General features: G+C 40.0%; 1 long non-coding RNA gene across 1 annotated transcript; it reads right to left on the bottom strand.

Annotated features, from left to right (window-relative positions):
* Nucleotides 1-1370: 1370 nt before the first annotated feature.
* On the bottom strand, nt 1371-14981 carry LOC310899355. The gene is made up of 4 exons (XR_014584230.1): nt 13931-14981; nt 13545-13746; nt 11515-12117; nt 1371-5853 (listed from the first exon to the last, which is right to left on the bottom strand). It is a non-coding gene; the product is annotated as an uncharacterized lncRNA (long non-coding RNA).
* Nucleotides 14982-15323: the final 342 nt, after the last annotated feature.

The raw sequence follows: 15323 nt of genomic DNA on the forward strand, positions 1-15323 counted from the left end.
TTAATCCTACTCTTGCAACAACTTCAGTAACAGTAGCAGCTGCCAGTCCATGTACTTATCATGCAAGTAAGATCACTATAGGTTTCACCAAGACTTAAACATTTGTAGAATGGTGTCCAGCTGTGCTTTCCTAGGATGAACGTACCCTGTTGGTTAATATTTTCAAATTTCCCAAAACATGTAACAGAACAGCAGGCAACATTGGAGAGTTGACGGCAATATCATTTGAATACCAGTGCCCTTTCAGATCTATAGGTACACCTTCATTGTACAAATGCATAATACAGGGAGCTGCATCACTGAACCTGATGACAAGTCTACGAAGGAGGCAATCACCATTTCTTTGGCTGTACCAGGAAAACAGGCATATGGGAGAGACTCATTACTGCTTTCACCAGCAGGGGTTCACTCAAGTATTGCCAGCCTTAAGAAATTCATTAACATATGAGTACAATCAAAATGATAACAAAATACAGTGCCTGGGTTGATAAAGTCATATGTCTCTGGGAGCAGATCCTTTAAGGGAAGTAGAAAACTTCTTAAGGTGAGATGTATCTTCATAGGCTGGAGTGCAGCTGGACAGACTTGAATCAGCAAAGATCAGAGAGAAGGCCCACACATTTTAAGAAGAACAGATTTTTACTGTGTGTTAGAAAGCATGTCAACAACCAGAGGGTGAATACAGGGTCTTTAATGAGACTGTTTCACTTGCAATTCAGATAGCGTATATTCTACTCCAGCCCAAACAGGCTTTAGGTTATGGTTTAGTCTGTGCAGATCAGCAGGGTTACACCCTTAATATCAGCTTCAAAGTGAGCTTAGTTTTTGTGCTTTACGTACATCAGTGGCCTGGTTAACTAGCTCCAAAAAATGCCATGAGCAAACGAAGAAAGTAAGAAAAGTCCATTATTGTATAGTCATGGCCCAGCCTACAAATAAATGGAGAAATCTCCCATAACAGGAATGTTTAAAAATAAAATCCTTATAACTGTAACCTGGCTGTGTAATTTATATGTATTGGGAATCTTTCAGCTGGCCAGAGATGCTATAATTATACTACAGGAATCTTGACTATGAATTTGGCATATCAGTTTTGAAAACATGCCCCAGGGTTTCCAAGCTGCCATAATTTTACTTGAGCAGTAATGGAATAAATGCAATCTAGATACACGTTGCTGTTCTTCAGCATAACTACTTCTTCAGGCAGATTTACCATAACGCACTCTGAACAGAAAAACTATGGCTCATTTACAAATGTAATTTCAATTGAGGATAGTTTTCCAATCTTCTTTCATTTGAGTCTCAATTGAACTTCTTCTCCTTTTTGATGGCATGATTAGACATTGTGAGAGCTGTTGCAGATTAGTCAAGCACAGAGAGAGTAAATTGGGAAGGATGTTTTATCAGTGCACGTCACAATATATGAAAGCAGATGTGTATGCTCTGAGCTGTTCCCTCAAATTACTGTTATGGAATAATTTAGCCCTTTTGATTCTCACAGATTACTGCTTCCACTGATCATGCTGTCAAAATCAAAGTGAGCACTTCATTCCGCTTTTATTCATGCCAGATCTATTTTGCTTTCATAATGAGCAGATATTACCACTGCACAAAGAGGATAAAGACATTCACAGTGATAGATAGGCGAGAGATTAAATGGGATCTTTATGACTTCTTCAGCCATCAGTTTTGACTGTGCGATAAGACGAGTCGAGTTGGGCACTGATTTGTTCTTTATTGGAGCCAATATTAGCATGAGCTTACCAGTGCACAGTCTGATAAAATCCATTTAAGGTGGAATCTGTATAACAATTCATGAGTTACAAGAACTTCTGCTATAAAATGTGTCTTCAGCAACCTCTGCCAAGGAAAAATAAGCCAGTTCAGAATTATAACTCCATACTTTCTGGGACATTAATGAATTTATAATACTATGATTTAAGGGTCACATTGGGATTATGAACACTCCTGGAAACACATATTTAAACCTTTACTCTCAAATACCACTTTGTTGTTGTTCTGAGGGATGTTTGGGCAACCCCTTAAAAACCAAGACCCACCTGATCCAGCCAAGTTTTAGAAGTTGCATGGCACTGTTTCCCCACTTGTCTTGGGTAAGGCTTTCCACCTGCCCCACAGTCCTCCAGTTCTTCAAGATGGCTTTGATTCCTGATGCTGTTCTCTGTTGTGATGTAATGCATCAGGATGTATCTTGACTTTAAAAGGCAAGCATCTATCCATTTATTCAAAGAATTGTTTGATCTTGTGTTGCCAACTATACGTCGTGCAGTCTTCACATGAATGTGCAGTAAGTAATAAAAGTATTGCCAACGTAAAACAATCTTAAGTAGGCAGGTACAGTAAGAGCAATGGAGTAGGATCATTCTGAATACACTGCCTTTAAAAATAAACAACTTCATAGCCACCTGCCAAAATTTCTTTTGTTTATTCAGCAATATTTTTCACTTTAAAAATTTAAATATGGAAAATTCTGAGTGGATTATCAGGGAACTTTAACATTCTAAGGAAATTATAGCATTTAGCAGGCTCTAATCCCAACCAGTAACTGGAATAATGTTTTTGTACCCTCCCAATGAATAAGACAAATCCTAAATTTCTATAAAGAATATATTCAAATAAAGAATATTTTCAAATAAACACCTTTGGATAAAGCCATAAGTTTTATAGACAACTCAACAATATCAAGGCTGAAAAAAACATAATACAACCCAAACCTAGATAAATGAACTATCCAAAAGCAATGATTCACTTTACAGTATAAGTAATCTGTATTAGTAGACAAGCAAATGGAAAATTGACAATAGAAAAACACCCAGAGTTCACACTAAGCCTCAGAAGAATCGCTGAGCACTCTCATCACTAAATGAAGTCAAGGGAATCAACAGGTCCCTGTCATTAGCCATCCTGTATTTTCTCCTTATTTTAAGCTGTGTTACAGATTTGATATTTGGACCAAAGTTGCTGGCTATTTTTTTATAATTCACAGGTTTTCTGAGGAAAAAAGGCCTGATCTGTTGTTTAGTGTTAAGATAATAAGAAATCCACAGTTCTGAGAAAGCAATTGGTGGTTTCAATTAAGTTAACATCATTCCTTTGGGCAGACAGTACAACCCCAAATATATAGGCAGTGCCCTCCACCACCTACTGCCCCAGATTAAGATTGACAAATGACAACCTTTTCTCATTCTGCCTTCTATTACCAATATCCTGTAGGTAACAGTCATAAACACTTTTATTGTATTCATCCATGAAAAGACAACTCCCCTATGCTCTTAAATGACTGGGGATAGATAACCCTGTCTCCAACCCAGTCAACAGTGCTGACCAGAAGCAGGGCAACTGCAAGATACATGTCTTCACATAGTGTGGTAGGAGCTGCACTACAAGTATATGCCAGTGTAGAAGAACCTATCAAGAAAAAAACAACTATCAAATGGGTCACTGCACCTTGCTGTGCATATCTTAATGTTCCTTAGCACGTAAATCCATCTTGTCTTAGGTAATCAGGTAGTGAATTAAAAGAGCTCTTTAAAAGAATCCTGTAGTGGGAACATCTATGGGAATTAAATTTATACCAGTGAAAAACTTCTTGCTTAATTTGGCCTGACTTTTACTCATCTGAAAGAATACAAATGGACCCAACATATGTGGTTTACCCATTTCTTTAAAAATCCACAGACGCCATAAATGCTTCAGTTGCCAGTCCCTTTTAGCAAGAAATTGAGGATTCCCCGCTGTGGTTATAGCAAGAGGCTGAAGAACACAGACAAAGTTTTGGTTCTGTTGGGAAAGATACTTTGGTCTGCATCTCAGTGCCTTGAGTTTTATAATATATTCTTGCTTCTCTTTTTCTCTTTTACTTCCATTTTAAGTTTATCAGAGAGGCAACTCTCTTTAAGTACCTATAAAATCAGTACCACCTCTACACTCGTAGAATAGAATCATAGAATCATTTAGGTTGGAAAAAACCTCTAAGATCACCTAGTCCAACCTTTAACCTAGCACTGCCAAGTCCAGCATTAAACCATGTCACTAAGCTCTACATCTGCATGTTTTTTTTTTTGAAGACCTCCAGGGATGGTGATTCAAGCACTTCTCTGGGCAGCCTGTTCTAATACTTCACAGCCCTTTCAGTGAAGGAATTTTTCCTAATACCCAACCTAAACCTCCCCTGGTACAGCTTAAGGCCATTTCCTCTTGTATTATCACTAGTGCTTGGGAGAAGGGACAGATCCCTACCTCGATATTGCCTCACTATAGCCTGCTTTAAGGTAATTGTAGAGTGTGACAAGGTCTCCCCTGAGCCTCCTTTTCTCTAGGCTAAACAGCCTCAGCTCCCGCAGCCGCTCCTTATAAGACTTGTTCTCTAGACCCTACACCAGCTTTGATGCCCTGGCATGGGAGTCTGTGCTAACAACCTTCCCAGGTTTACAACAGGCACAGCGGCACTGTGTATCTGGGCATGTTTCAGATGGAGGACAGCAGCCATGAGTGCATGCAGGTCATCCCTGGGAGCCTTCAGGCAGCTGGCCACAGCACTGGGAGAATCACCGCTAACAACAGGCTTCTGTCAAAGGCATTGCCATGACCACAGCTGAGAACATCTGGATTAACTAAAGCTTAATTGCAATGACATTAAGAAATGGTAATGATTCCTGACATTAATGAATTATGGGCTAGTGCCATTCTCAGAAGAACATCTTTTCTTTGCTAAAGTTACCTTAAAGAGCTAAGGAATCACATTAAGAGGGGATATGACCCATTATTCCAGCTAAAAATCAGGCTACTCAAAATAAAATATCACACTGAAGGATTAGTGGCCTATACTGCAGGTAGGTATATGCCATATGCTGAATGTTATACCTAATCGATGCTGCTTTTTCTAAACTAGATCTTAAAAAGAGATATTTGTAAATAGAAACGTATCCAAAGACCAGGGAAACACAACCTTCATGGACAGGGTATTGTCAACAAACCTGAGAGTCTTATAGAAAAGGGATGGGATGAGTTATTTTTGTGCCATTTTACAATCCATAAGAGTTGAAAGCAGAGAAAAATGGGAAAATATGGCATTGTGTGTTAATACAAATATTTCTGAAGCTATAAGTGTAGCTTCTCATTCAAGTTTTAAAATAAAAGAACCATTAAAGCTATAAGGATATGGCAAGAACTGAACCACAATTGATCATGTCAACGAATATGCTTCCTTTGTAACAGAGGTAAGATGTCCAGGGCCTAAAGCATTGGAGAGAAAAATTGCTTTTGTGCTTGTGTACATGAAAGAAATAGCCAAAAGATCAGACTAGCAAATAGGAGAGCAAGAACACACACCAGCTTCATGAGTACGTAGCCCTCAAGAAAGAGAGTTTGTTGTTGCCCAGGTGTTACCCTAGAGAGGTTTGGAGTGATGAAAAGAAACATCAGCTCCTGTTGCCTGGCTCCTGCCCAATTCAGGGACACCAGACAGTGCAGCCTTTGTTTGTAGACTGGAGCAGAGATTCCCATAGCCCAGTCACTTCTTTATTATCTTTACAGGAGCCATCCACAGAGCCTTGGTGGAGTGCTGAGAACAAAAAGCCACGATAGCGGATGCACAGTCAAGGTGGGTCCCTGCGTGGGACAGGCACAGGCAGTGACAGGGAGACACCGCCAGAATCACCAGATGGGGAAAGAGATGCAACTGCCTTCCCATTTCTTCTCCTCTTTGTAGCAAGTGTGTTACCAGTGACACCTCCATCGCACTCCGGGGAGCCCATACCCCCATAGCATCAGGGGCTGGGGGCTGTGCCATAGGGCAGGTACAGTCACAATGCCTTTGGGCAGCAAGACAACCTAAAAGGAGAACAATAGATTAAATTTGTGATGAAGACTCTCATGAAATTGTGTGAACAGTCTGTTTTGGGTTGAATTTGCTTCCATTTTGGATCTGGCAAAGATGGCACTCATAATTGCCACGTTGTTGTGCCTCTCACAAAAGGCAGGGGTGATGGACAGCACAAAACCACTGTGCCTTTCATTCCAAAGATGCCTCCCCATCCTTAGCTGCAGAGCATGGGCAAACTGCTGTGAACAGCATTGTTTAGCTGGTATTTGAATGACTCTTTGGCCATTTAATAACCTCTCCTGCTCCCCGATTTAAGATACTGTCACAGTTTTAAGTTTTAACAGGGGAGGAGCAAAGCCACTGTAAAAGTAAAAATCAAAATGCTTCAGAGGACTAGAAGATGAAAGGAAGAAAATCAACTGTTCCTGGTGTTAAATTCAGTGGCAGTAAATCCCCTTCTTTTTTCCAGTATTTTTTTCCAGAAATAATTTACAGTCCAAAACGTATCTCATGGCATACAAATCAATCTGTATTGAGCCTGCCTGCCATTAGAGAAGGTCCATGGGGGAAAAAAAGAAAAAGGGTCTGTAAATAGACAGTTGCACTGTGACACATTTTCCCCTTCGAAGATGTCTGCTATTTACGCCATTCACAAAGTTTAAACAAAAGCCTAGCTTGTCCTTCTGACGATGGGCCCCATTTTGCAATAGGGCCAATGGGCTATCAGAGCAGAAGATCTGGCTCTGGAGTTGTGTGAATGTGTTCAGCTTGGTCCTGAACTTGCAGCAAGCCAATTAACAGCATGCCAATTAACACCAGGAAATGGCCCCCAAAACAAGGCCATGCCGTTTCACCCCAGATTCCAGACCAAAAGAAGCTCCCTTTGGTCCGACTAGTGCATTTTACATACTTTGATGAAGTTTCCACCTTAAGGATTGTGGGGAGGAAAAAATAGAAAAGCAAATTGCAGAATGTAGACTGAAGTACTTGCGATCCTTGTGACAAATACTAATGTATAAATCAGCAGCCCAATCCAGGCCCGGGCCGCTGATCATGTTCTTTGCTGAAATGTCACCTGTTCCTATCTAACGATTTGCATAATGCAAAGCTTCTCACTCGTAAAATACAGATTAAGAGGGGAAGCAAAGAGTCATTCTCGAACCATGGAGCCATTTCAAAACGATGAAAAAAAAAAAAAAAAACAGTCTTTACTATTAACCCTGTCATAGCCAGATACTTTTTCCCCCCTTTTTTTTTGCAATGGAAATGATAGCTCCATTTTGAAAGAAAAATAATCAGTTAAATTCAGCCTTGGCCTTTTTATTTGTTTGCCTCAATTCCATTAGACTCTGAAATTCAATGTGAACAGAAATAAAATAATTAAACCACATAACACTGAAACTTCAGTGAAAGTAGCTGTCTACTGACAGATTCCCATTAACTTCAATGGAGGAGGCTCTAGTAGCCATTTTGGGGAAGTTCCTTTATACATTTACCCAGACTTTTAAATTTACCATAAGGCTTTTGTCTCACTGGCACACTTCTTTCTGCATACCGTTGTGACAAGCAAGATGGGAGCACGTGCTGATGCCACCATGTCCTGCATTTGGTCACCTGCAGAGCAGCAGTGAGGGATTTTCGGAGGAATGGGTTTTATTTCGGCATTCCTCCAACCAGGCTGCCAGCACCCAAGCCCATTAACCTCCAGTGAACGGTTCAAAACTTATCTATTTTCCTGTGGTCCCAACCAGCACGTTGCTGAAGTCTCCTTGCTTTCTCTGGCAAGAGAGAGGATTTAATATATCATGCCAAGCTTTCTGCACCCTGCTGAACTGTTTCCTCTGGAAGGCTGCATTTACTCACCACTGGTTAAGCAGTTTCCTGTTTTCTTTCTCAAGTTTGCTCATTCCAGGGGAAAATAAATAAATAAGCAAGCCTATCCACACTAAAATGCAATCATAATCGATAAACTGCAAAAATTTCTCATTATCACACCTATGGGCAGGAGGAGCAACCATGCTACTTGCTTGACTAAGAACTGGGTCAATTACTTTAGGGTAAGGCAGAAAGCTTTGAACTGTTAGATTTTTTCTGCTTACTCAGAGATACTTTTCTGATGATATAAATCAGAACAGGAATATGAGTTTAGAAGTAACCTGAAGTTGTAAGAGATGTTAGCAAAGGAAGTGTGATAAAACTTGTAACATTTAAGGTCACCTAGAAACAAAAGCTCTTATGTGCTGCTGGAAGATGAGTTTAGGCATAAAATTCAACACTGATTTCTGCACGTTGTGGGAGTCATGAAATGTGCTTTCCAGAAAATCTCCTGAGTCCATCTCCTCCTTATGTATAGGAGGAGCCATCCCACAGAAGGTTACTCACTTCCTTGCTACTTGTTTTCGTAAAACTTGTCAGAAATTTCTGTGACCATATCAAATTAGTCAGTGTTGTCCAAAAATTGTGACAAAAAATCTGCTGAACATAAGCACATGAAGAAACACTGCATACAGAACAGGATTTTACAGAAACAAGGTTAAATATGGGAAATAAGGAGATGCAGCTAATGAGAAGTAAACAGAAAGAGGACATGATAGGCAAATGAGAGAATTTCACACAAACTTAATTATAGATCAAGTCAAAGGATGGGAAGCATATCATTGTTTTTTCCCTCCTTTGTCTTCTCATCTCATAGTTGATCTTCTTTCAACATCTAGTCTAAAAAAAAGATGCTTTCTGAAGTCAAGAGCAAGAATATAGGGCTCAGAGGAAAGTAACTTGAAAGACGATCTAAGTTTGAAGCACTGATAGCCGTGAAGGGTGGCAAAGGCATGTTGCTTTGTAATGTTTTAAATATTACAGGTACAACACTTGTACAAACATTGACAAAAATTACTGGGAACATTTTTCTTATCATCTCTTCTTCCAGATACTTTTATTGTACTGATGTGGCAGAGGGAGGCAGAGAAAGGTGAGAACAATGCCAAGAAGGGACAGCCTCCCATTACACCTGCACTTCTCCATCCTTCATCATCACTTTTTAATCTGTTAGCAATTCTTTTCCTGTTCTCATCTTCACTATTGAAAATCTTGTCGCTGTTCACCCCATTGTGCATCCTCTTCCCAGAATCTATATCCTGACCAGTACGAGAACAGACTAGATGGTCTAATGGGTCTTTTCCATCTCACAATCTGTGATTTTTGTCTTTATACAGTACTTCATTCCCTGTTTCCCCTTCCATCTCCTTCTGCAAATTGAGACTGGCTGAGGGGAGGTTTAAAAGAGAATGAACTGTCACTTAAACTCTCTGTATCACTCAGTCATTCTTATAAACAGGGATCTCATATGGGTTCAGCTCTGTCACAAAAGCTAAGTCTCTAAAAATTTCTTGATATTCAAGATGTGCAGAGTAAATTACAAAGAGCAGGTTTGTCCATTAATATTTGTCTTTCAAAACTAGTATTGTTGCTCAAAATGCTTGCAGCATGCACATGAACACACATGTACACACACACACAGCCTTCAGAAGCTTCAACAGTTCCGAAAAAAGCAGCAGCACTGTCCAGCATCTTTCCATAAAAACAAAACAAACAAAAAAATGTGTATTTTTTTATGTAAGGGTTTGTATTTCATAAAGAAAACTATTGGGTTCTGTAGCCTGACCTGCAGATCACATAAGGAATTACATGCCAATGACTTCTCTGGAGACGGGCTAAATTTTCAAATCTGAGTTCTGTTCAAGACTTTCTTAATTTCTGGTGCGTTTTTAGGATAATGGACTACCTTGCTACAATGGAAGAATTCATTCCCAAGACCCATACTGATGCACTTTTTAATAGGGTCTGCTATGCTAATTCTGTTCATCCCACATCTGAAATTGAGCACTCCATAGCCACACTTAATTTGCACAGGCCTCTTTAATTGACACCCCTTAACTTCACATAGAGGCTACTTCTCATTTATGTCCGACATGGGCAAAGCACAGCAAGGTCCACAATACACCTGGGCAGGAATTGTGTCATTAGCTGTGTTGCTGACTCACTGGTGCAATTCCACTCTTGGATAATCAATGGCAAAGCATCAGTAAGTATTTACTTCTGGTGAGTATTACAAAGCTCCAAAGCAGTAAAGCACTGAAATACAGGTTTAAGTCACAAAGTTAATTGCTGAATTGGGAGCAGAACAGGGCAATGCTATCCTACATCTCTATGGCATTATTTTCCCAAAACAAGAAGTAGACTTTTACATTTTCTGCAGCATTACATAATATATTCCTTCCTGCTTCTATTCTACTGATATTTCTAAACCCTAAATAATAACCCTAAATGATACTCTAAATGGTATACTGACATTTCTAAGCCCTAATGCTAAAAATATCATTGCCATTGCTCAGACCATTTTCATCTTATTTTATAGTGATATCTAGGATTATCATTCTTTCTCCACTTACATCTATCCAAGTTAAGCATTCTTTTGCACAAGCTGTCTAAACAAAATAATGGTAATAAAATTATTACTGATTGCTGTGCTTGAGCTCAAGCAAAAGGTGAGCTGCTTTCCTACTCTATGGAGAATTCTATTAATCTTCAGAAAAAAAAAAAAAGATGGAGAAACAGACATTGGAAGAGAATAAAATGGGTTTTAGGTTCAATGGGCATTATCTGAAATACTTAATAACTCCAGTATCACAACTCTTTGGTTATAATTCTGTCCAAAAGAATATATGTGATATGATCATTCTTTCTCTCTTTTTTGACAACAATTGATCAAGAAAAGTGAGTGATTTTCCCCTCCAGTTCTGTCCCTCTGCTTCTGTCTCATGAGAACATTTCCTTTGCTCATTCTCACAGCTGAGATTATGGTCCTGTTTCTAATCAGTTACAGGATGCATTTGTCTGTCTTGAAGTGGACTTATGTGCAAGATAAATAATAACACTATTTATTTTCTGTGCTCTGCTACAATAAAGAAATCAAGTTTACAGAAACATCATGTAATGATCAGTTTCTTTCTTATAAACATCTAAAAGGTAAGCTTATTATTATTTTATTGAAACCATACAAGGAGTTTTCCTACAGGCACTTCTTACATTTTCTAGGATATGAAAATCTGCATTAGACAACTTCCTGAGGTACAAAACTGCATGGACCTGAAGGGTAGAAAATATTAGACAGAGTGCCGTGCCCTAAATGAGTTTTAAAACATCTGATATTAAAAGCAGCACATATCATGCTCTTTCATATAGCAAAACTTAAAATATATCAGAGGTAAAAAAGATTCTGAGGTCAATTCCATTGTGTTTTCACTAAACACCTCTAAGGAAAAAAAAAAGACACACAATAAGAAGCAGGAAAAAGCAAGCAAACAAACAAAAAACAGTTTTTGCCCTTGATCTTCCCTTCAGTGTAGGCAATCTGCTAGAATTTGCATTTTACACTTGGGGCCCACTTCCCTTCCTCCTGCCTGAACCACTCACCCCCGCTGCAGAAGTCAATGGGCATTCGGTGTTCCTTGCTGAGCCAAAATTGATTTGTGTGTGTTTCAGAGGCTTATAACTCAGCTCTTCACCGTGTAAATAAATTGACAACTTTTCCAAACTATGAACAGCCAGCTTTCTTCCTATCACCTTAGATAATGTATATATGTGATATATGCATATCATCAGTGACTTACCTGTTAAAAACAAAAGCATGAAAAAAGTCAAAATTCAAGATTTTATGTCTGTATAGATAATACTAGGGGAAGTAAATCCATGATACTCTGATCCCTGGCACTCCTTTCTCACTAGCCCAGTAGTCATCCTGCCTCTGTTTTGGTGTGGTTTCCTGGAGCTCAAGTTGTTGCAAGATCTGTTTTCAAGCAACAGTACTCTTAAAGGAGTATGGTGTAGTTATATTACATTCTATTGCGGTGCAGTTTATATATATAAACCATAGCAGTTACTTTTTCATTTTAGATGCTTGTTTAAGATATCTGAAAGGAGGGAAGGAAGAATTTCCTCTTTAATATATTCAGAGCCACTGTGTGGTGTCTCTTTGGATATCTCCTTCCCCCTCTCCTGGGAGCCAACAGAGGCTTGATGTCTCAATGGCATCCATGTGTTTAGAGCTGCTCTCATCATACCAGGCACTATCATCCCATGTCCCCCCCATAAAGCAACACAGAGACCTCTGCAGACTTTCCTTTGGCTTTAATTATAAGCTTTTTTCAGACTGAGGCAATCTAGTTATTCTTTGTTTAGGCTCCTGGTTCATAACACGGTCTCCTGGATGACATCTGAAAAAAAAAATAATAATAGAAGTTAAATAAAATAAAAAGAATAATTAGAGAGAGTGAAGACAGACTGCTTTTTCAGTCCAGTTCCACAAAGTCAGAACCTAGTGACGTTTTTAGCATTCTTCCAAACCAAATGAGACACTTATCCACCTGTAACACAGTCAACAAGGGTAAAAATTTCCTACAGCATATCTGAAATACAGGTTCACAATGCAGAAGGTAATGAGTGGATTTCCAACTTGCATAATAGTTCTAGGTAAATAAATAAATAAATATCATAATGCTATAACCTTGTTATAAATGTCCTTTTTTATGAATATTCCATGCAACATATTCTGGCACTGCCTTGGCTCAATAAAACCTCCATATGGGATAAGTTTAACACATAACATCAGAAGATTATTACTATGTTTCAAGCTAAACAAGTGTTTTATTTAATCAAGGTCCAAGATTTTTGCTGGGTTTTTATTTCTGTTGATGCAGGAGAGGCACAGTGGGAGTCAGGCAAGGCAAGATGCTTCTGAGTGAATGGAGCTGCCCACACCATTTCAGTCAATAACCGAGTCATTCATTTGCTCTTGTTATGGCCTAAGGAGGGCAATGGGCACATCTGTGGCACAATTCATAAGTGCCTGCAACAGGTTTGATAATCCATGCCCTGGAAGTGCCTCTCCAACAATTCTGCAGGTGGGCCATCTCCAGTGCAGGTATTAAGATGGCAAATTCCAACACAAGGTGAAATTACTGGCACCCGTGGTCACTCAAGATGTTATCTCATCTGTAATGAGCATCAATAATTTAGGTTGGCTTGTGCATAAATTTGATCTAATATGTCTGTGTTTAAAGCCAATTTAATCAAAGGGTGGAAAATATGGGTTTTCTTAAATCAGTCTAAAATGTCTCACATTTTCTTACCTGTTTCAGGTGCAGGCGTCTGTGCCAGCACAATTTTTAGCTCTGTGCAAGATTAAATTTGTCCCTCAATTAACACCTCTGCCAAATCCTCTTGAAGTCAATGAGAGCTTTTTCACTGACTTCATTAGATTTTGGACCCACTCAAATCCTTCTTCAGTTCATGACCTGTAATGATTCCAGTAGGCTCCAGTGGAGCAGTACGTTGAGTACCATCACCCATACACAAACACACATGTTCAACCCTCAGTGCATTCTCTGAGCTACTATTTGTTGTTTTCCTAAAACATGGTAAAAGTGCCCCTCCAGACACAGTGAAAAAGGTGAAGAGGCTGGAAATAAGTTGGCACTTATTCTTAATTGCTTTGATTTTCCTCCCATTCAGAGGGAGATCCCACTGGCAGCTTAAGAAGTAAGACATTTGCATTTGTCCCCCAACTGGATTTTGTTCACAACTGGGGAAAAAAAAAAAAAAAAAAGTTTTCCCTGAGAATAAAATTACACATTGGATGTACCTTGAGGAGTTGTTGAATAGTTGTTGAATACACTGTCTTCTTTCCTTGGATGTGTCTCTGTCCAGGCAGCACTGCACACACTTGTGTGCTCAGGCAGTCCCAAGACTGGCTCAACTCCAGATCTCCCATCCTGGGGGCTGCTCGCTCCATCACTCAGGACCTGCCACAGGCACATGCCGAACTCATCTCTGCTCAATATGCTCTGTCAGGGGGACAACACAGCATGAGATATTTTTTTTGCCCTGATCCCCCACAACTATAGGGAAAAGAACACAGGGGTTAGTTATAACAGAGGAAAGGAATGACTAAATATGCCTTAAGAAGGCATGGTGGGACCATCCATCCCACAGGGTGGACAGAACAAGATACAGAGAGAAAAATCTCACCCTGAGCTCAGTCACAGCCAAGTCAGCATCAGAAAAGTCACAGCACGTTACAGCAGGTTTGGAGACACTCCTTCAAAACACAAACTTTGCTGCTGACCTACAGGAATGGGATGACACATCCAAGCAGTCGGCACTGTAGGTGGAAGGGGAATGAGCAAATAAGGGCTTTGTCCACTATGGAAAGCAAATGGTGAAGAAAGAGCTAGAAAGAGAAGAACATCTCGGTTTGTGCAAGAAGACTGTACAAGCCCCAGTGGGCAGAGCTAGCACAGAGGTGTGGAAGACAAGGAGGGAGGAGAAGAGAAGGACTGATCCTGGCAAGGAGTGGAGACCGTGCTCAGCTTATTTATTCCCCAAGCTGCTGGGGAGGGAAAGGGAAAGCAAAGAGAAGGGAAGATGCTTTGCCCTGGGTCTGGGGGAGCAGGAAGGCACAGGAGGGAGGTGGTTAACAGACCGCACTCACCAGGAATGGCAGTGACACCTGACTGGGAACTTGGGGAAAGAGTTGGCGGCTTATTAAAGCAGCCGGACCCTGGCTGAACCCCACGACTACACGCTAGGATTGCTGTGTGCCCCTTGATAACTCACAGCTGCTGATAAAGTCCACTGGTAATGGCTTTTTGCTAATGAGAAAAGTGCCGCTGATTATGACAAATAGCCTTGGACCAACAGGCTAAGCTGCTACATAGGCTCCCAATTGTCAGTCTGGGTGATTTTTGCATTTCATTATTTTTTTCCTGACGTCCTGGCTCCTTCTATCCTTAACATACTCCCAGAGCCGTGTGTCACAATTTTAATAACACTTCTTTATCTCAATTTTTCCCCCCTCTCTCCATGGGAGCTGGAAACAAAAGGCTGTTACAGAAATAATGTTTAACCCCGCTGGTGTGCTGCAGGAAAAGAAACCCCCACAGCTATTGTTCAAGAATTAAAAAGGCGTAAATACGGCACACAGAATCCACTCAAGCCTTAAAGACAGACTTTTAAAATACCTATTATTACTGTTATTTAGAGGCCTTTCATGTCTAGTTTCGAGGCCTGCCATGTTCCCTTTCCCTCCTCCTGTGACAAAGGTATAGCACATATCTAAGCACACGGGGTGAAACCTTGGGGGACAGTGGCACCATCTTGCTATTTTGGATGCCTTTTAATAGCAGCAGTATTATTTTATAAGGAAGAATTAAAAAAAAAAAAAAAAACAACCAAGGATTCAGAATAAACCTGTTATCTTGTTTGCAATTGTTTCCAAATGATCCTCTGTCCTTAAAAAAATGAGGAATGAAATCTGTTGTGTGAGTGAGCAGAACCAAGGCCATGCATGTCCTAAGGCTAGGTGTAAAACTGATTCTTTTTCTGCCTTTAAGCTCACAAATTAGCAGCGAACAACTGAAAT

The sequence above is a fragment of the Anser anser genome (genome assembly GCF_964211835.1).
Source record: "Anser anser genome assembly, chromosome: 4".
Classification (NCBI taxonomy): Eukaryota; Metazoa; Chordata; class Aves; order Anseriformes; family Anatidae; genus Anser; species Anser anser.